The following is a 22746-nucleotide window of genomic DNA, read 5'->3' as shown; positions in this document are numbered from 1 at the left end:
CTTTTTTATAGTGTTTGGTGCTGAACAGCAACAACCTGCCTTCTACGTCACAGAATTTTAGGAATTATATTCTTTTTTTCAGGTGAGTTGGTATTTTTGAAAGGCAATTTTTTTGGGTGCACATTAAAATAATAAACAAGATTTTTTTAAATATTTGCAAAGTTTCGGTTTGGAGCATGATTTTATCTTCTATTTTTGCCATGTCTGTATCTGCTTGTACTAGATATGTATTTTGAGATATTTTTCCACTGACAGTTGATATTAACTTTTTATGGGCCTGGTGCATGTCTTCTTTTCGATGGAGTTCTGGATTATCTATCATTTGACTATAATTCTTTGCGGTTTCCATGGAATAATTCTTGCTAAGTGTTCATTATTTTTCAAACTCATGCTGTATTATCTTTGGCAGTCTTTTTTCTTCATTTACAGAGGTGTATTATGATATGGCTCTTGCTGTGATGGGCATCTTTTCTGCATATCTGTGACTGTACTATCTGTATGCACTGTTTTACATATATTTGCAGATGTGGTTCCTCATGGTTAGCATGAAATTTGGTACATGCTATGAAATTCACATTCTGAGTATGCTGTTGAAACATAAAAGCAACTGTCTCTGTGGGAAGTACTAATCTGTTAAGTGAATGTTATGGTTTGTGCAATGTGAGCCTCCCCTTCAGACTGTATATAGTTTGAATAGCAGTTTGTAGTGGTGAACTCAGAAAATGGATCCCTAAAAATTAATTATAAAGTTTATCAATAGTTGTGATATCTAGAAAATCTAAAAACAAATTTTACAGTAAGATGTCTTTTTACAGCAGTAATTATTTAATGGAAAAAAAGGAACAGTGTTAATGTCTAGGCTTATAGTGTCAATTTGTTTTCAAAACAAGAGGAACGTGCTATCTTAATATATATAGTTAATGAGTTAGAAAGTATAAAAATATATGTAGTTTAAAAATTAGTAAAGGTACTTTTAAGTTATATATTTATGAAAAAGATATAATTTAGTCTTTATATTTTTTTAAAAGGATACAGAAGAACGAAAAGAAAATAGAGATGGAGAATTATTCTGAACAAAAGGAAATACATTTTGAAATTGTAAATGATCTGCTGGAGGACTTACTAGAAGGAGTGTTTGAGGAGGAAAAAAACTTTGAAAATGAGAACTTTATGGATATTTAATTGGACAGTGCTTATTTAGAGATGGTGGAAGGGGAAGAGGAGAGTTTCGAGGATGAGGGTCATGAATTGGAAGAAGTACCTGATGACATTATGCTTCAAGTTCTTTTAGATTATGAACTTTTAAATAAATAAAATTATTTTGGATAGTAAAGCATTCTTGAAGACAGTTTTCTTGTCCTATTCGTCATTGATCTGCTTTATGAGAGTGACAATACATGTTCTCATGAAGTGTATAAGAGATTATAGTAAAAAAAATTAAAGCACTAGGATGACCAACAGTTCTTGAAAAACAGTGTACTGTTTGTATGCTTTAAAAAATAGAATCAGAAAATACGTCTATAATGTTAACACAGCTATGGACTGTCATAAATTTAGAACCAACATTCACTACAGGATTTCCTACTCTGTTCAGAGACTGTTTCTTTGTCTTTATTCTACTTAGAAAATGAATCTGTGGTTTTAATTTGTATGTTATATGCTAGTGGCCAACTATAATATTTGCTATGTTTGTGTTTTACAGATTGTCATTTTCATCAGAAACATAAATTAGTATGCCGACCAGAAATGAAAAAAGAAAGCTGTATCAATGGACATACCATTTGTAGAGGAAAGAATTACAAGAATTATCAAAACAACAAAGGACGGATAAAAAGAAGAGTGCTCCTGGTAAGAAAACCAAAGATTTTTTAAGAAGATTATGTCAAAGGAAAAGTATAAACAATAATCTTCAAAAGGAAAAACAGTTATCAGTATCTAGAAGGACAAATGCTACAAAAAATAAAAATGTTTCTGTAATCAGCAGAGAGGAAAATGTATACAGCAAAACACGTACGAATCAGTTTACGGAAATCAGGAAGTGTATGTTTTATAACAGAGTAGATTAGACTTTATTAAAAAAGGAGAAAGTTTCTAAAAGAAGATCTGCTTTTTATAAGAAGAAAGAACATATAGAGGATGTTGTTCAGCGCGCGTTTGAGACAAAGAAAATTATTTATTTTAGTAATTAATAGAATAAATACACTAAATAAGGCAATCAGAGTTTTAAAAGCTAAAAGTAAATGGAAGAGACACATAAATAGAAGCAATTTTCGTAAAGTGTTTTCTGGGAAGTGGATGCATACTTCAACTTCTGAGCCATTTTTTAATGAAGAGAGTTACTTTCAAAGTAACAATTTGTTGCATGCAGTTGACACCAGTGGTCAAGCATATGAGGTGAAGGATGGTTGTGCAATTGAGAAAGAGAAAATTGTGGTTAGAAATGCAGAAGAGGTGATAGCTGGAGAAGTTTTAGAGAGACGTCCTAATGTTCCGGTTTATAGTTGGAATTGTAGTAACATTTGCAATGTACGACAGGATTCAATTGATTTCTTTCACAATTTCTTACGTAAGTACACTAAGGAAAGTCTTAAACAAAAATTGTAATGTTGCAAGAATTAGATCATTGCAGAGTGCGAGAAAAAATAGGTCTGCAAGGCCATTCTCTGGCTTGTCTTTCTAAAAAAATATGCCAGAGTGTGTTTCATCACTTCAGGATGTTAGCAGTACATAATACGAAAATGAGAAAATTAGTGAGAAAGTTGTATTATGCAAAAAGTCCAGCACTTAAACTTAAACAGTGCTCTTTTGCATTGATGTGAATTAGATGTTAAGAAGATTTGTGCAGAAATTGAGGTAAGTTATTTTGGTCCAGAGGAAGACAATGTAGAAACTGATATAATTATAGAAGGAAATGTGTTAGAAAATGTTGGAAATTTTAATATTGAAAATTTTGAACAGGAAATAACAAAGTTTAAGGTCATTGCAGGTGAGAAACCAAATTTTCCTTGTGTGTGTTGTCGACGCATTCATTACAAAAGTCAAACTAGGTTAGTTGATTTATATTTAAAAAGTGAAGATGAAAGTAATAGTCAATGGAAAGATTTTGCAACTTATTTGTTGGTAGAAAACTATTTTGATTTGGGTTTTGAGCAACGTATTTGTAAGTATTGTTATGATAAATTAAATGAAAATAGAATGCCTGCTAGAGCTGTACATAATAATCTTGAGTTGATGAATATTCCATCGGAACTGATGGATTTAAATACTTATGAGACTATTCTGATTCAATGTGTACATCCTTTTCAGGCTATTGTTCGTATGGAGCCTAAGACTGGCAAATTAAATCCTTCAGATTTACAAAGAGGATTAAAGGGTAGAGTTGTATATTTGCCACTTGATTTAAAAAAAATATGGAAACAATTGGTGTTGAAAATGTAGAAGAGGAACCTCTAGTTATTCTAGTTAATGGTGTACCTACAAAGAGTAAGAAAATCTGGCAAGATTTAGTGGATGTTAGAAAAGTCAAAAAGGCAACGTTGTATTTAGTCAAAAACAATAAATACTAAAAAGATGTATACGTAGAAGAAGAAGAAGTAAGTGAAGAAGAGGACAATGATTTGTCCTCAAGAAATAAGGATTGGAAAACTAACTGAAGATGCGAAAGAAACTCTACGAACACGATTACTTTCCAAGCTGTTTCCTAATGAAGATAATGTACCTGAGAAAATATATAGTAAAGAGGTAGCAGATAAGTCAGTCATATGCTTGATGCCAACTCTCAAAGAATGTTCTGTTTTCAATGAAAAAATGTTGAAGTTAGAAAATCAAGAAATTAAGAAACTGGAAGCTAAAGATAGAATAGAGCATGAAGGTAGTACTATTGTTTTGTCTGAAAAGTTGAAGTTAAAATTGGATTCTCTTCAGAAATCTATATCTAAAACTGCTGGCTTAGAAAAAAATCTGTATGTATGTTTAAATTGTCGGATTATTTTACGAAGAAATTTACATGTAGAAAGAGGTTTGGTAAATGGAGCAATGGGTAATGTTGTTGGTTTTGTCAATTACTCAAATAGAGATGAGATTGAATTTTTAAGAATCAAATTTGATGGAATTGAGGAAGTTCAACAATTCAGTCGCTGTTCAACTCGTTTTTTGCTTGAGAAAGACTTATATGTCCGCCGGAAGCAATTTCCAATTTGTTTGGCATATGCAGTGACTATTCACAAATCTCAAGGTTTAAGTGTAGATTGTGCTTTGGTAAATATTGGAAGCACTGTATTCAAAGAGGGTATGGCATATGTTGCTCTATCTCGAGTTAGAACTTTATGTGGACTTTATCTAATTGATTTTGATGAGACAAAGATTAGTGCAGATCTAAATTGTGTGAAGGAGTATAATAGGTTAAGAAGAGAATATGCTCCAAGTTTACCTCAATATCCTTTAATTGAAAAGTGTATGGTTGGTCAGAAAAGGAGAAATCTGGAAAAATGTGCCGAAGTAGTAGAGAAACGAAGAAAAAAAGATCTAGCTGTCAGTGGTAGCAGTAAGAAAAAGGTTAGTATTGAACAGATTGTTGGATTTAAGTTTGAAAACAGGTCTGGTGTCAACTGCTATGCAAATGTAGTAGTTAATGTTGTTTTTTTTTCAAAAAAAATTTCACAACAGATTGTACAAAATCGGGAGCAAACATTTTGTTGTTAGTTAAATTCTGTATTTGAAAAATGTAGCAGTGATAATAGTGAAGTAGCAAGTGTTTCAGAACTAAGGAATGTTTTAGACATATGTGCAGGACTAAATCAATTTTCTCAGAATAGTCAGCAAGATTGTCAGGAATTTATTATGTATATGCTTACAGTTTTGGAAGATGAAGGTGTAGATATTGATAGTCTTTTTGGCCTTTCTTATAAATGGGAACATAAGTGTGATAATTGTTCATTTTCAAGTACTACTGATATACACACTGAAAGATTTATATATTTAACATTACCAGACTGTAAAGAAGTGTCCTTTAATAAACTAATTAAAGATGCGCATCAGAACATGGTCTGCTGTCAATGTAAGTCTGAAATATTATCAACATTATTTATCCACAGAAATGGACAATATGTAATTTTAATGCTTCAACGATGCAGAGCTGATGGGAGTAAATTGTCAACTTTAATTAAAAATTTTGTGGCTTCTCAAGTATCTATTTCTAGAAGAACATTTATAACTGTAGCCATTATTTTTCATGAAGGGCCTTCAACTTCATTAGGACATTACACAGCTTATTTGAAGACTCCAACAGGCTGGACACTCTGCAATGATAGTCAATTGACTTTTAAGAAACGTTTGCCTTTTGACTTAACTAATTCTTATCTGCTATTTTTGCAACCCAAATTTCAGTAAAATTACTTGGTGTAGGAAGGTTAACACTGTAAAGATATGAAACTCTGTTGTTTAGAAATATCATGTGGCTGAGGGTGTGCAAATCTAGAAATGAAATTTATATTTGACATAGTGATAGTATCGGGTACAAGTTTACTTAATGTTTGATGGTACAGATCACGTTAGAATTTTTATTTGAAAGGTTGAGAAAAAAATGGATAACAGTAAGATTAAGTAATTTGAGAAAATAACTACTTAACTCATACTATTTGGCCACGTGGAAACATATGAGACAACAAAATGTGTACTTGAGATAAATGTTTTCAGAACATATTTCAACGGAAGTTTGTTGAGAGGTATTTAAAAAATAACGAGTTAACTCATAGTATTTGGCCACGTGGAAAGGTATGAGAGAAGAAAATGTGTACTTAAGATAATTGTTTTTAGAATGTATTTAGACGGAAGTTTGTTGAGAGGTATTTAAAAAATAACGAGTTAACTCATACTATTTGGCCACGCGGAAAGGTATGAGAGAAGAAAATGTGTACTTAAGATAAATGTTTTTAAGAACATACTTGCACGGAGCTTAGTTGAGACGTATTTAAAAATAAATGCTATGGTTTAATTAGTTTGTAACTGAGGAAGATGTACTGTGCTTACTCAAGAAATTGCGAATTAGAGAAAAACATTTAAGACATGTTTTTTTTAGGTGTTTATATTATATATAGAGATCTTGTACGGGTTTTTTAAATACAATCATTTGGATTGTGTTTTTTTTTCCTAGATGTTACATGACGATTACTATTGAAATCACTATTTATAGTGAAAATCAATATATTCTGAGGACAGCAAAAATAAACCATGTAATATGTTGTATAAGTTATTTTGTTACATTGGATTTAGAAATATGTATTGTAAGACATTTTTTTATTGTCTTCCACGGATATTACATTTAAAAGGTAAGTACAACTAATAACATCCGAGAGTTTACTTTGCCTCTCTCTTATCCTTATTCTTTTCATCACCTTCCTTTGTCAGTACTGTTCAGTCACGCTTATTCCGTTTCATTCATCCACATTTTGCATTGTTTAATTTTCTCTCCTGTTTCTCTAACATCTTTTCTGTCACTATTTTATTCAGTCTATGTATCTCTTCAGTTTGATTCTTCAGTTGTCTCATGGTGACTCACCTTTATTGACCTTATATCAGCTTTGTTTCTAGAATCCTAATTCGTTTGTCTTACTGTACCTTTAATTTTATTCCCTTAGTCTGCTTTCATTAATTATGCTCAATTCTTAAACTTAAATCTAAAGGGCCTCATTTATGAAAGCCTTGCGGCACCGATGCACCACTTTTTCCCATGTTAAAAGTGACGCATGGGCGGCGCAAGGCCTTCATAAATAAGGCCCATATTTTACTTCCCTTACCCTACTTCATTTCTATTTATTTGTCTCTTACAGTCCTTGTGTATTTCTACTCCGTTCATCTTCTATTTCTCACCATTTTTTAGTCTGTTTCTCTTACTGTTTTTCCTTTATTTTATCTATCTCCTTAAGCTATTCCTGTACTCTTACTGTGTTTCTTTAAGAGACTGTTTATTTCGTATACTATCACTAATCATACTGTTATTTTCTCTCTCACTTTACTTTCGTTTAGACACTCATTCCTTCAGTGCTATTATCTCTTTCAATTAATTACCTTACTCATTGATTTATATAGTACACATTCTGTCAGTGTCTCTTACTCTCCCTCAGTCTTTTTTTCTTTCACTTTCTGTTTCATTCACTCCTACTTTTTTATGTTTTATGAAATGTACATTATAACCTTATTTTTACTTTTCTTCCTCAGATACTATGTTTTTTAAAAAAATTTAGTTTTACTTTGTTACTATTTCTTAGGTAAGTATAAAAATAAAGAAACTTTTCCATCACTGTGTTATTTCTTTGTGTATCCTGGTCATACCAGTGTCATGTTTTATGTGAGCACTTCCACAAAGGATTGGGTGCAGTGTCATAAGGAGCGCCTTAAAAGTGATTTTATGAAATCAGCGACATTTCAGTTCAACAACGCTGATATATGAAAACATTGGAGGTAAATGATGTTAAATGTTAAATGGTGTTGTTTCCAGGGCTTTAAGAGGTGTTAAAAAAATTGGGGAGTGTCTTCAAAGAGAGTGTTGGTTGTAATTCAGAGGGCAGTTTAAAACACATAGGCTAAAAATCTGTGCTTAGCATAGTGTTGCACCCGACTGGTGTTATGTTGTTTCTGTCATTCTATGCAGATATATAATATAGCAAGTATTTTCTCACGATAAAGAAACCATGGGCCTCATTTATGAAAAGTGGCGCATCGCTGCGTGAAAACAGCGATGCGTCACTTTTCACTGCGCACTCCTTACGACATTCCTGATGCGTCATATTTTATGTAGGACGCATCATGTCGCAAGGAGTTACAGATACGTCAGTATTTCTGACGTATCTGTAAGCGCAAAAGTGACGCATTGCTGGAGTGTGTCAAAAAATTGACGCAACTCCAGCAATGCGTCCTTTCACATGGGGAAAGCCCCATGTGAAAGGGCTTGCGTCAGTCTTACGCCTGCTGTGAGGCAGGCGCAAGATTTTGACGCAACAGCGTCCTAAAAGTGAAACAGTGAAATCTCATAGATTTCACTGCGTCACTATTACGAGGCTTTTTGCGGGGGAACGCCCCCTCTGCATACATTATACCTGACACAGGTATAATGTGGCGCAGGGGTTTAAAAAGTGACGCATCTACCTAGATGCGTCACTTTTCAAATATGGCGCAACAATGCGCATTTTTTTACACCGCTGGTGCGTCACAAAAAGTGACGCACCGGCGGCGCAAAACTGACGCAAGGCCTTCATAAATAAGGCCCTAGGACTATTGGCTTTGTGAATGATTGCTAATTTCTTAAAATAAAAAAGCAGCAACCATGGCATTGTTGAATATAGTGTTGTAAATACTTAAGTTCAAGAATAATGAGAGAGTAAAAGAAGGTTAACCTGATCTTTTAAACTTATTTCACAGGCTTCTTTAAAGGAAGTGTTCTATATCATTGTAGTGTGGGCGTTTCACTTTTTTATACCTAACACAATCCCTTCTGTACGCTGTAGCAGGAGGAGCGCTACATACTTGAACATCCTTCAGTGCCCCATTTTCATTCAGTAAGCGGCAATGAGCCCGATACAGAACTTCAATGGGCGGGAGGGGCTGCTCCTGTGCTCATGGAGGAGTGCGAGGCTGCTCCAGCAGTGGGAGTGAGGCCTCTCAGAGGGGAGCAGCGCAGCTCCTTCTGATGCCCACAATTGCAGATAACAGAGTATGGATGTCCGTGGAATTTATGGATGGTTAGTCACTCTAGAGTGTGCTCGGCACCCCTGGCACCTCATTACGGCGCACAGGGGAGCCGCGGTGCATAGTTTGAGAATCAGATAGGAGATAAACCTTCATAATAGCAAGGCTCGTAAGTGATAAAAATCGCCGCTGCTCGGCGTTCTAAATATCGACGCTACCAGCGGAATTTTCTGCGGTGTTAGTGCTTTAATATCAATGGGAACACATATGTGATAGTGTATTTTGTAACAGCCGGCAGTACTTAACATTACCGCGTGAAAACAAACGTTGTTTTCACGCAGCAATGTGTGCCTTGTAATTAGGGGACGGGGTGGATTTAGTTTTATTTTCCACACCCTCATGTTAACGCTGGCGAATGCTTGATTACAGCAGGCTTTAACAGTCCTACGATAAACAAGTTTATTCCACCTCTTTTCCTCGCTACGCCTCTTCTCGTGATAGGGTATTTTCCCCTCCAACCACATTTTGCATGTGCTTTGATCTACGCCCACTTTGCATGTCATTAACTTACTGTGCGCAACATATGCAAAGTGGTCTAACGGCAGGCGATGTAATGCCGTTTTCACGAAGGTGCTGGAGAATATTTTCAAGGATAGGTATAACATTAACGCCGCTTTTATCGGCAGAAAAGTGCAGATATAGCGGCGATAACGGCCTTGATAATATGCTCTATGAATTGCAATCAAACCTAATGTTAGATGTAAAGACAACTAACGAAGGTTTTGGTTGCAATTCATAGAACATAGTATGAAGGCTCTTATCGTTTTATCGTCAGTGTCCTGTCGATGAAACCGATGATAATGTACTACGTCTCCTTCATAATATGCCCCAAGTATCGTCGCTTTTTTCCATAATTGTCCTGAAAAAAAGCGTCGATACTTCAGCTTGTAAATAGAGCTCTTTTTGGTACAATGAGTTAGTTCTGAAAAGGTAACAAGTGTTATATTGTTTTTGACTTTTAAAACTGGAACCGAAATTTTGAAGTTTAACACTGTGAAACTGGAAATGAGAAAATCATCTTCTGTGGGAGCATTGATGTTCATTAATTCTTCTCTCAATCAGAGTGAGGCTCTGCTCTCCGTACACAATAATTTCTCCACACAAGTTGCATTTCATATGCACCTTTGATAAATATGGTCTCAAGTCCATCTCTGCACTGGATGGAGATACAGGTCGTCCACCAGAAGATGTGCTGGCCACAGCTGATGGTAGTTGTGTTGCCAGAGCTCTTGTCGATGCCTGTGCAAATTTCTCAGGATGCACTTGCCTCACATGCCTCATCATCGTATGTATTGAAAACGAATACTTTTTGGAAGGATTTCCTCTTGAAAGAACTGCGTCACAAATTGTGCAAGTGACTTTGGGCGCATTCACTTTTTTTTGATCCTTAGGAAAAGAAAAAAATTGCCAGATGAAAGATTCCTTCTTTTTTGTTAAAGATAGCCAATAATTTTCTTCAGATTCTGACGATGAATTCTGTGCGGCAGCCATTTCACCAAAGTCTTCGGTAAGATGTAAAACGTTCTTCTCTCTTGAGAGTAAAGAAGATAGTGAGGGAAGTGGGTGGGATCCGTGAAAATTCCAGAACAGAAACTACTAACAACCAATTGGAAGTGTTCTTTTCGAGTCACATGACTTGACATGCGCGCATTAGGACGTCTAAGCGATGACATTTCCCTGGTTACGTACGTCATTTGGAAGTATCGGTCTAATTCACTGAAGTTTCAAAATGTAAAAAGTAGGAAAGCTAAACACAGCGTAATCTTGTACATTTTCTCAGAAGATGCAAGTTCAAAATTGTAAAAGTATAAAACTTTTTATGTTTTTTGCGCTGGGGTGCGCGCATCGGGTCACGCACGAAAGTTGAAAAAGTCGTTGTGTTCAATTTAGTCAAAAGTTTCAAAACGTTATAAAGAAGGCAAGGTACAGTCTCCTTGACCTATTATAACTTCTCTGGGGGGTCTATGAAGAAATTCGATGGGTCGAAAGTGCAATTTTTTCCGGAAATATATAGCGCAGTGTGCACACCCGGTCGCGCACAAAAGTTTACAAAGGCGATCTGTTTTAAAAACTGACAAATTTCAAAACGTTCAAAAAAAGGCAAGGTACGCGCTCCCTAATTCACTAGAGCTTTAAAAGGAGTCCCTAAACAAGTCTGCAAATTAACAAAACTGTTTTTTTCCGATAAAAACATTTACTGAAATTCATTGATAAAACTATAAGTTGTAATCACGATATATTTAATAATTAGCATTTTAAAAACCTATGAAATTCACTGAAAAAACCATTGGTTTTAAACCCGTTATAGTTAGGAAGTAGCATTCAAAAAACCTATGAAATTCACTGAAAAAACCATAGGTTTTAAACACGTTATAGTTAGGAAGTTGCATTTAAAAAACCTATGAAATTCACTGAAAAAACCATAGGTTTGACACATGTTATAGTTAGCTGGACATTTCACTCATATAAAACCAATGAAATTCCCCCGTTATAGTTACTTCAGCTAACTATAACTCGCGTGCCTGCAATGCACTGCTGATGACTTCACATATTACATCACTCATCACATGGTCAGTGACATCACTCATGACATCACTGATAACATCTAACATCTGACATATGCTGCCTACAACATATAGGAATAGTATGTCACTGATTCTTGCATGTATGCAATATGTAAAATCTCCTAATGTAGCATATTAACACTTAGACACTCTTACTAATAATAAAGAAACAATAACCTACATAGACATAATGTATCAGTCATATAGCTACTCATCAAGACATTCAGTCACTAAAATAGAAACTGATAGACTGACACAGATATGTATATATTTAAACATTACTCAGTAACCCATGTACTCATTAAGATATACTTAATCAGTCAGTTATACAATCTATTTTTCACCAAAAAAGCAACCGTTTATACACTTATATACTAAATTCTTGTTCAACCAACCTTCAGATCTACATATATAAAATATATGTAATTTTCAAAACTAACCCATTTAATAGATGATGTCATGAGTGATGTGATATGTGAAGTCATCAGCAGTGCATTGCGGGCGCGCGAGTTATAGTTAGCTGAAGTAACTATAACGGGGGAATTTCATTGGTTTTATATGAGTGAAATGTCCAGCTAACTATAACATGTGTCAAACCTATGTTTTTTCAGTGAATTTCATAGGTTTTGTAAATGCTACTTCCTAACTATAACGTGTGTAAAACCTATGGTTTTTTCAGTGAATTTCATAGGTTTTTTAAATGCAACTTCCTAACTATAATGTGTTTAAAACCTATGGTTTTTTTAGTGAATTTCATAGGTTTTTTGAATGCTACTTCCTAACTATAACGGGTTTAAAACCAATGGTTTTTTCAGTGAATATATATATATATATATATATAGTGAACAAGCCGCGCAAGCGGTGAAACGCGTCTCTGACGGTTTTTGGGACAATAAACTAAACAAGCACTAGATTTGGGTCCGTGTCTTGTCTACGGCGGGCGGTGGCGAAAAGGAGAAAGGTATATATATATATAAAAGTCCTTTTATTTATTTGTAAAGAATGACACAATACATCTATATATATATATATATATTTCCTACTAGCAGTCGCCAGTAGGTAGTTAAAGTTAGGACCTAGTTTCCATAGGAAAAGCGTTTTTTGTTTTCTCAATATCTTTGGCGCCGGTTGACGTATTTTTGCGAAATTTTCAAAACTAGTGACCCTCTCCGGTCAGCTCCTATCTTGAAAGTTTCGGGGTGATTCGACAAGTGGGGCTGAGAAAAAAGGGGTCCCAAAATGTGTTTTTCCCATGCAATTTTCCATTGGAAACTTTAGACACAGCTACAGCCCGAACTGCTGAATGGAATTACACCAAATTTGGCAAAAAGGTAGCCCTTGGTTCAGAAAGAGCCCTTTTTTAAATGTTGTAAATCTGTTCAGTAGTTCCTGAGAAATTTGAAAAAGATTCAATATCTAGGGACGCGGTGGAGTCGCAACCCATCCCGAGCATGAACTTCACTCTGATTGCCTGCCAACACTCCAAACCAGGAAGTGTTGGCAGCCATCTCGTGACTCAGTAGAACCGAGTCACAAGAAAACTGTGAAAGAAATTTAAAAACAAGAAAAGGGGGCAGGGTAGAAATACCCTGACCCCTAGGCCTGTTCAGGGGGTCCCACAAGGACCCCTATGGCCAAAAACAGCATTTTCATTTTTGAAATGTTGGCGAAATTTGATCTGGGGTCGCAAATCACGCCGAAATTACTTCAAATGAAGCGCCGGCTCCCGCGCTTCATTTAATTGAAGCCCCCGGGTGCGCCAGGTCCCGGGGGCTTTGCAAAAATATATTAGCGGGGGTCCACGGGGGCCCCCGCAGCCCCAGGGACCACCACCTTCCTTGGGCTATGTTTGGAATATCCTGAGGGTCCCTTAGGTCCAACTAGCCCACCAGGGACCTCCAGTAAGTGCCACAGAGCTGCGTTGCAGAGAGGTGTAAAAAGGGACATGGCCTTGGACCACCTCTCTGTAACGCAGCTCTGTGGCGCTTTCTGGAGGCACCTGGAGGGCTAGTTGGCCCCCGGGGACCATCAGGATTTAAGGGGAATTAACCTGCCAGGGGGAGTGTTTGCACACTGGTGAAGGGATGGGGCGGGACTGTTGTGACATGTGTGTACTTATTCAATCACTCTGCTAAAACCCAAGCACTTATAAATTCACCATGCACTCTCCTTGCAGTACTCTAATCAGCCAGTCAGTACCCATGCATTCATGCAATGACCCATGTACTAACTCATGCACTGCTACAATACCCTGAGCACTACCCATGCAGTCCAGCCATCACCCTGTCAGTACCCATGCATTCCTCCAATCACCCAGCCAGCACTATGTACGTATCCAATCACTCCACCAAAACCCAAGCAGTTATAAAATGACCATGCACTGTCCTTGCAGCTCTCTAATCATCGTCACTACCCATGTACTCATGCAATGACCAAGTCACTAAAGCATGCACTGCTGCAATCCATTGAGGACTACCTATGCAGTCCAGTAATCTCCCTGGTACTACCTATGCAGTTCGCTAATCACCCAGCCAGCCCTATTCCTTATCCATTCACTGCACCAAAACCCATGCACTTATAAATTTACCATGCACTCTTCTTGCAGTATTCTAATCATCCAGTCACTACCCATGTAGTCATGCAATGATCCCGGCACTAACACATGCACTGCTACAGTCCCTGTGTACTACCCATGCAGTCCTCTAACCACCTATACACTTCTCATTCGCTCCTTCAATTCCCCTGGTAGTACCAATGCAGTCCAGCAATTACCCTGTCACTACCCGTGCAGTCCTCCAGTCACCCAGCCACTACCATGTACTAATCCAAACACTCCACCAATACCCAAACACTTATAAATCCACTCTGGCACTCTCCTTGCAGTATTCCAATCTTTCAGTCAGTAGCTATGTACTCATGCAATGATCCAGGCACTAACTGATCACTGTTATAATCCCATATGCCCTACCCATATAGTCCAAAACCCACTTACACACTGTTCATTTGCTCCTTCAATTCCCCAGGTAATACCTATGCAGTCCCACAATCACACTGTCACTCGCTGTGCACTCCTCCAGTCACCCAGCCACCCCATGTACTAATCCAAACACTCCTCCAATACCCAAGCACTTATAAATTCACCACACACTCTCCTTGCAGTACTCTAATTATCCACTCAGTAGAGATGTACTCATACAATGTCTCAGTCACTAACACATGCACTGCTGCAATACACTGAGGACCACCTATGCAGTCCAGTAATCTCCTTGGTACTCTGTATGCAGTCCTCCAATCACCCAGACAATCCTATGTGCTTACCCAATCACTGCACCAAAACCCAAGCACTTATAAAATCAATCACCATGCACTCTCCTTTTAGCACTCTAATCATCCAGTCACTACACATGTACTCATGCAATGACCCAGTCATAACTTATGGCAAATACAGAGGAGGTCATGATAATCACAGGGGTACCCCAACGCACAGTGTTCCTTAGTGTATATAGGTGTTTTCACTGTATTCTAAGTGTCTAGGCCTGGTTAGTCAAAGTCAGTTACCACCAGTACCCATCAGCAAAACGTTGGGGCACAGGAAGACTTTCTGCTCCTCTGTTGGGTCTTTCTGCACATCTCTACATCTTCCTACACTTTTCTTTGTCTTTCTGGATGTCTGTTGCCTCTTTCTGCATTTGTCTTGCTTCTCTCTGCGCGTTTCTTCCTTTTTCTTCACATGTCCTACCTTTGTAAGCATAGTTAGAAATTAGTATTTAAAAAACCTTTGAAATTCACTGAAAAAGCCATAGGTTTCAGGGACGTTATAGTTAGAAATTAGCATTTAAAAACCTTAGAAATTCACTGAAAAAAGCATAGGGATAGATAGTTGGAGATTTCACTTGTACAAAACCAAAGAAATTCAGCAGTTATAGTTAGTAGATCTAACTATAACTCGTGCCCCCGCAATGCACTGCTGATGACGTTACATATTACATCACTCATGACATGCTCAGTGACATCACTGATGATATCTCAAATGACATCACTGATGACTTCATCCATGTGATCATCTGATGCACCGCCTCATACCCTAATAAAAAACCTTTCATACACCCACTCTAAAATACACACCATCAATATCGAAACCATAGACAGACCAATAGCTGTTAGTACATACCTGCTCAGTGATTCATACGTCAACACACACATCCACCCACTAACCTATACAGTCACTCATACACACAGTCATTCATCTATACAGCCACTGATATATCCACTCATACACCCATATAGACACTCACACACTGCCATTCACCCAAAGAGTTACTCATAAATTGCCTTAACTGATTGGATATTCCGCTTGCCTCACATCTGCTGAAAACCATAGTTCTAATGCAGTTGTGTCGAAATACGAGAAATCCTCAGCCTCAGAAACAAAATGAGGTAATCATGCATGTTTTCCAATACGTAAATAGAACTGCACACACCACCTGTGTGCAATTAGTGTAACTTAAAGCCCTCAGACTGCCACACCACTGTAGAGATATCTCGAAGGACTACTAGTCCCATAATGCCACAGTGAAGCATCACATTTTTGCCGAACCAGGTATGGCACATAACGGAACTGAATACACACCATATCATGTCGTTACAGACCTGATTACACAACATATTGTGCCGTTCTGTTCAAACAGACAAGCTATGAAATGACAAAGAAAAAAAAGAAAAAAGAAAAAAAATATATATATACATATATATGTGTGTGTATTTATATAAGTATGTATCCATATACAGAATTAAATATTAGTGGACTGTATTTAATTTACAATATATTAATGTTATATATCTTAATATTTGTTTTACTACTTTAAACTGTATGTATGTTAAAACATCGATATTTATGTATGTTTTCAATGGAAATTGGTGTCAACAATATTTTTTTCCTGATATTGATTGTTTTTTGCACTTGCTATTATAAGTACAGGAACCCAATATTGTGGTAAGTGATTTTTTTGACACAATATGTAAATTATATTTTTTACCACAATATCGCAGCAGCTTTCTATTGTTACAGATGGACAGTCTGTGCAGCTGGGCTTGTGTTAGCTTGGGCTCGGTGTTAGATGCCATTTCGCTATTTCTAATTTCATCTCAATTAAAAAACATGTATCTGTCCTTAAGGTCAACAAACAGAGATTTTTCTTTTCACAGAAAAATTTATCTTTCCTTGTCTAAACTGCACAAACTGCATATAAATGCTTAAAAGTGATGTGGTACATCATCCAGAAAATATAAAGCTACAATAGTTTACAGCATATCAAGTAATGTGAATTATGTATAAGAGCAACATTTTTGACGTATTCAAATAATATTGTTGGTATGACTGGCTTGAGAACAAGTATAGGATAATTTACCTATATTCGAATTTTCTAGAACCTACCCATCTAACTATAATGGAGGCAGAATTGGGCAGACTGATTATTGAAAAGGCACGTAAATGAAAAGCAAAAGATGGAGTGAGAAACAGTCTATGATGTTTGGAAATGTAACCAATAATGTATGATGATTCAATATAGTATTTTTTATTTTGTTAGCAATCATTGAGAACTAGCTCTGGTTTAAATTGTGTGTATGTCTGCGGTTGGAGGAAAACCATTAGGTTTTATGAAGGCCCTTACCCACCAACCTAGTTGGTGGCATGCTTCACCATCGGGCCCTAACCGAGGTACCGAGTCTACCTCAGGTGTGCTTCGACGCCAGATTACTGCGGAGCGGGTTTTTTTGTTCGCGAGGGTACTGTGAGTGTGCTCTGAGTGAGGTTTAAAATAGTGTCCTGGGTGTCCCAAAGACTGTTTTAATGGTGGGCCCCAGGCAGTCAATAAAAACAAAGGCTATCGGACGTGCACGGTATGGCCTCTGACGTCCTGTGCGGTCAACTTGTTTCAGCCAGGCCTTTTCTTCTACTGGCTTTCGTCAGGACCTTATCTGTGTAGGGTGTAACAGGGGTTAGTATGAGTTTGTCAGTGCCCTGTGTGTAAAGCACACGCTACGGTGCTTATATGTGCAAGAGGTGTTTCCTCTCGAGTTGTTCCTGTAGGGGGTAAAAAAGGACAGACATAACATTTAAGGAAAGGCTCCTTGTAGCAGGCTAAAAGCATTTATTGAGGCTGCGTCGGATGCCTAGAGGTGACCACGGACAAGGCGGCAGTATTGGCGTCAGTGGCGGGTAGTGAAAGTGTGGCCGGTCTCACATTATGCGTTAATATATTTGAAGTTAGGCCTAAGTACTGTGACCACAGTTGGCGTAAACAGTGGTGAAGGAATAAGAAACATTAAAATGGAGTTGCTTACACCGTATTTTTAGCGAACAACTCAGCATGGAGCTATGCCGGGGGCCAGGACCATGTGCACTCTAAATTGGGGGAAAAAAAGGAAAAAGGCTGTTGGGGGAGGGGGGTAGTCTGCACCCAACAAGGTAACGGTAAAAGGATGCACACACAAACACGGCCGGGGGCAGCATGAATGGTGGCTGTACCGTTAGCAAAGTCGAGTTCAGGTACTTACTGCGTGATGTCTCTGGGCATGCAATTAACCTGTTGTCCGGGCAGAGGCTCCGTGGGAAGTGAGCTTCAGTGTGGAGTGTGCTTAAATACCTGTGGAAAGCCCTAGGTGTTGCTTGTTAGCTGTGTCAGGTGTTCTGGCCTGGGCACGTGTCACGGGGCGTGTTCAGCTTCCTGTTGTCTCGAGGAGATGCCTGTAGTAGAGGAAATAGAAGTAAGACCCGCATGCAGGTGTATGTTGCGCTCTCTCTATTTATTTTCATAGTGCAATTGAAAGTCTAAATTGCTAACATGCGCATGCAAATGTGCAGTTGTCTAGGGGAGTGCTAACTCATTTAGGGGAGTCGCGCTCCATCTGTGCACTATAATGGAGCGACGCCCTCTCTATTTAGATGTAAAGAGGCAACTAGGTGGGGTTGAGGAGGTAAAGTACGCTAATGTGCTGCATATTGGCCGTGCCATAAATGGAGCTGATGAACCCACTGTGTGGGCTCATGGGAATGTGCAGGGGGATTACACATGGGGGTACACGTGTTCTTCAGGGAAAGGACATCGCGGGGTGTGTATACCCTGGCACAGTGTAGTGGGTCCAGGAGGGCCATGGAGTTTAAGTGCCCTGCTGGGTGCAGTAAGGTTCTCAGGGCATCAGTGGGCAGGATTTGATGTGGTTCCACAGAGTGATGGTTTAGCACTTTTAGGGAAGGGCCTATGAGTGAGTCGGTCACCCCCTAGTTGTTAGAGCCACTATGTCGCACTGACGATGTTTGGTGTTGGGACATGTAACAGAGCATGGGCATCCTTGGCCCTGCGTGGGCCCTGTTGGCAAGATGGCACTGCGAGTGTGGAAATGATGTGTCAGGTGTTGACAGAAGGGGGGCCTCATCTGCTGAGGCTATTCCACGGAATATTATCATTCAGTCCCCCAGTGTGGGTAGACAATCTGTAGATCCAGCGTTGTTCTTTGGACAATAGCTGCTTCTCGTTGTCTGTAGGGTGGACAGGGATCTGTTCGATGACTGTCCATCTGAGGTCATTGGTGGTATGTCCAAGTCTAAGGCAGTGGTCTGTGAGTTTGCTGATAGTCTTCTTGCACCGAATCGTACTTCTGTGTTCAGTGATTCTGGTGCGTACTTTTCTCGTGGTCATCCCCACGTATCGGGAGCTGGCATGGGCACTCAATCAAGTACACTAGATTGGTTGAATTGCAGTTCGTGTGCTTGCATTGGTGCCATGTTTTTACGGTTTCCAGATTGGGGGTTTTGGTATGTGTCTTGAGATGGCAGATGCTGCAGTCGCCACAGGGGTAGTGACCTGTGACTCTAGGGAGGTTCCACACTTGATGTAGTGTGAGGTTGATGGTGGTTTCCGTGGTTCTCGGCCGTGTGGAGATGAGTTGATCCCGTAGGATGTTCGATTTTTTATAGCCGGAGAGGGGCAGGTCCCAGTCTTGTTTGCCCGTGTTGAAGATTCTCTAAGTTTTCCTAATGATTTTAGCCACTGCATTGGAGATAGGGTTGTACGTGGTGACACAGGTCAATGGTGTTGTTGTTTCTTGACGGGTCGGTGTTTCCAGGAGGGCGTCTCTATTTTCGTTCTTTGCCCGTTTCTTGGTCCTGTTGATGATCCTTGTTGGATAGCCCCATTGTTGAAGTCTGTGGGAAAGGTCTGTGGCCTGTGTGTTGTAGTCCTCCTTATTGCTGCAATTGCGCCTTATGCGTAGAAATTGGCCATAGGGCAGGTTCTCCCTTAGTGGTCGTGGGTGGAAACTTTCAAAGGCAAGTAGTGAATTTCTTGCTGTGGGTTTGTAATAGGTGGTGGTTGATAGTTTATCCTTGGGGGCCTTGATCAGTAGGTCCAGGAAAGGTAACTGGTCTTTGCTGCTGGTGTACGTGAAGCATAGGTAGGGATCACGTGCACGTCCGATAGCCTTTGTTTTTATTGACTGCCTGGGGCCCACCATTAAAACAGTCTTTGGGACACCCAGGATAGTATTTTATACCTCACTCAGAGCACACTCACACCACCCTCACAAACCAAAAAAACCCGCTCCGCAGTAATCTGGCGTCGAAGCACACCTGAGGTACACTCGGTACCTTGGGTGGCGCCTGATGATGAAGCATGCCACCAACTAGGTTGGTGGGTGAGGGCCTTCATATAACCTAATGGTTTTCCTCCACCCGCAGACATACAAACAATTTAAACCAGAGCTAGTTCTCATTGATTGCTAACATATAAGCTGGGGAAACGGACTAGCCTCTCTAGTTCTCCTCTCTCTCTTTTTGATTATAACAGATTCAATATAATAGACATAAAAAATACTATGAGCACATGATGCCACTATTGTTCAAGAACCCACAGGAAGTTTTGATAACGAAACGAGAACATGACCACTGACCTGCAGAGGTGTTAACAGTGAAGAAAGAGGAAAGCGTGTAGAATTGTGGAACTTGTAACTTCCTCAGCAGGGAATTAAAAAATAGGTTATATTATATTAAAGCGGATTGGCGTGTAATGCATTGCTGTACGTTTTTATTTGAAACAAGACTTACATTTTTTTCTTGTATGTGATTATATATTTGCTAGTATTACATGTGATTTTCCTTGTGAAGAAGAGTTTATGTCTTCGAAATGCATCAGGAATGAATATGTTCTTATACTCAGAGAACGTATTAAAAGGATAATAAATGTCTAAATGACCAGGAGATGATTAATTAAAATGAACATGCAAATATTAAAAAACTTTAAATATATTTGAAGTGGCAAGTTCACATGAGTGAGAAATGTATAAGGTTGAAAGCTGCCCAATCTTGACAAAAGTACTGAAGTGAATATGGTGCACTAACCTTTTGTCGGGATCTCGTGCAAGCAGTCCAAAGAGAGCATGGTCAGACAACGCCTCCTCTCTTCCATCTCTTCTTCACCCACAGTTGGTGCACCCCTGCGGCTTCCAGGTGGTGCCAACTTTTGCACCTGAGTCTTCATGTAACAGCCATAGCTTGTTTTTATATAGTACTTAATAACTCAGTAAAGAAGTTCATAGGTTCTACAAGTAACACACATTAATACCAAATGTAATGGTAGTCTATTTCTCAGCCTCAGAAGAGTGACAGGCGCAGTTGCCCCTTCCAGGTTTCAAACTTGTACCCTGCAGGTCACATACATTACAGTAGTGAATGCTTTACTCACTTCTCTCTTAAGAATACTGGTTCATTTTCACCACTACTTAACTTCCCATGCCCCTCTCCCTCGCTTTCAGACCAGCTCTCCTCCAATCCCTGTTTACTGATGTTCGGTCCTGCGCTGTACTAGCATACCAGTGAGCTGCAGATCTGATTCTCATATGAATGATTATCCTGAGGTATATGAACATGGACCTTCTATCTGCTCCCTCTCTTCAATGCCCATGGTCCTGTACACTGCATTGCTCCGGTCCGCATCCTCTCATGATGGTATAGCCCAGTCTCACACTTGCACAAGCACCTTGATGTACACAAGGGCCCCGGAGAGTACTTTCAGCCCAATCTGCCTCTTCACTGCCCTGTATCCTGGCTTCTCACCTTTTGTACAGTCTGGTTCACTCTATCTATTGGTATGGCCCTGATTTCTCCTGCATGAGCACCTTGATCTACATAAGCAGGTGGGATAGCATGGTGAGGCAAAAGCCTAACCGTTGGTGGTGGTAGCTCATTATTGTTACAATGATCAGGGGTATTACCCCGAAACCGGTCCCAGGATGCTTGTTTCCGGTCCAGGGAAGACATGGCTTGGCAGTTCAGGCTGGACTGTTCCCGTGAGGCACAGGGTAAAGGCTGATTTGCATATAGTGTGTCTGAACTGGGGTTGCGAAGTAAGCTAAAGAACGATGATGGATTCAGCCCTGATCTGTGACTGGGGGAGGGTGGGAGTATCTGAAAGGTTTCAGCGCTCCATCCATCTCCTTGAGTTTGATTTGTTCTTCCTAAGTTTGCAGGGTAGGCCCAGACGTGGGTTCCCTGCTCACTTTGCCACTGAATTCAAGCTAGCCTGGCTGATGAGGGGTATTACCCCGAAACCGGTCCCGGGATGGTTGTTTTCGGTCCGGAAAAGACATGACTTGGCAGTTTGGGCTGGACTGTTCCCATAAGGCACGGGGCCAAGACTGATTTGTATATAGCTGTGTCTGAACTGGGGTGGCGAAGTGAGATAAAGAACGATGACGGATTCAACCCCGATCTGTGACAGGGGGTGAGTGTCTGAAAAGTTTCAGTGCTTCGTCCATCATCTTGTGTTCGCATCATGCCCGGACCACATAATTAGGCCTTTGCAGTGAAGGGGGCACTGGCTGGGAGGCCTTGGCAGTGCCACTCACTCACTGTATAGGGGAAGTTGTCACCACTGACACTTGATGTCTGCCAACAAACCAATGGCTGAGGGCAGAGGGAAGTGAGGGTGTGGAGGGGTGACTTTAATTTTCCCATATCAAGACTCCAAAATTGACTCCACATTTCAATGCATGTAGGCTTATGAAATTACTGGCGAATCACATGCGTATTTGCTATAACGAGGTCCAAGAACAAAGGACAGAGCCAATGACATTAGCTTTGGCAGCAGCATAAGCTGTCACTCACCAAATCTAAAGAAGAGATACTGGGCATGTGATCCAAGGACAGGAATTCCTATAGAGAATAGCAGAAGACACCAGGGGCTGTATTACAAATAGTGCCGTGGGGCCATAACAAGCATGAGTGCCTGCTTTTTGCGCCTCACGAAACTATGGATTACAGAAGGGGCCACAGGAGCTTGTGCTGCCCCTTAATACCATTGCCAGCGCTACCTTGAGAGGGCATTCCCTCATTTGCATGGGGGTGAATTAGTATAATTATAATTTGTATGGTGTTTTATGGATT

Source organism: Lissotriton vulgaris, chromosome 4_1 (assembly GCF_964263255.1).
Source record: "Lissotriton vulgaris chromosome 4_1, aLisVul1.2, whole genome shotgun sequence".
NCBI classification, from domain to species: Eukaryota; Metazoa; Chordata; class Amphibia; order Caudata; family Salamandridae; genus Lissotriton; species Lissotriton vulgaris.
The sequence above is the reverse complement of the archived record's forward strand: the minus strand, read 5'-3'. Positions refer to the sequence as shown.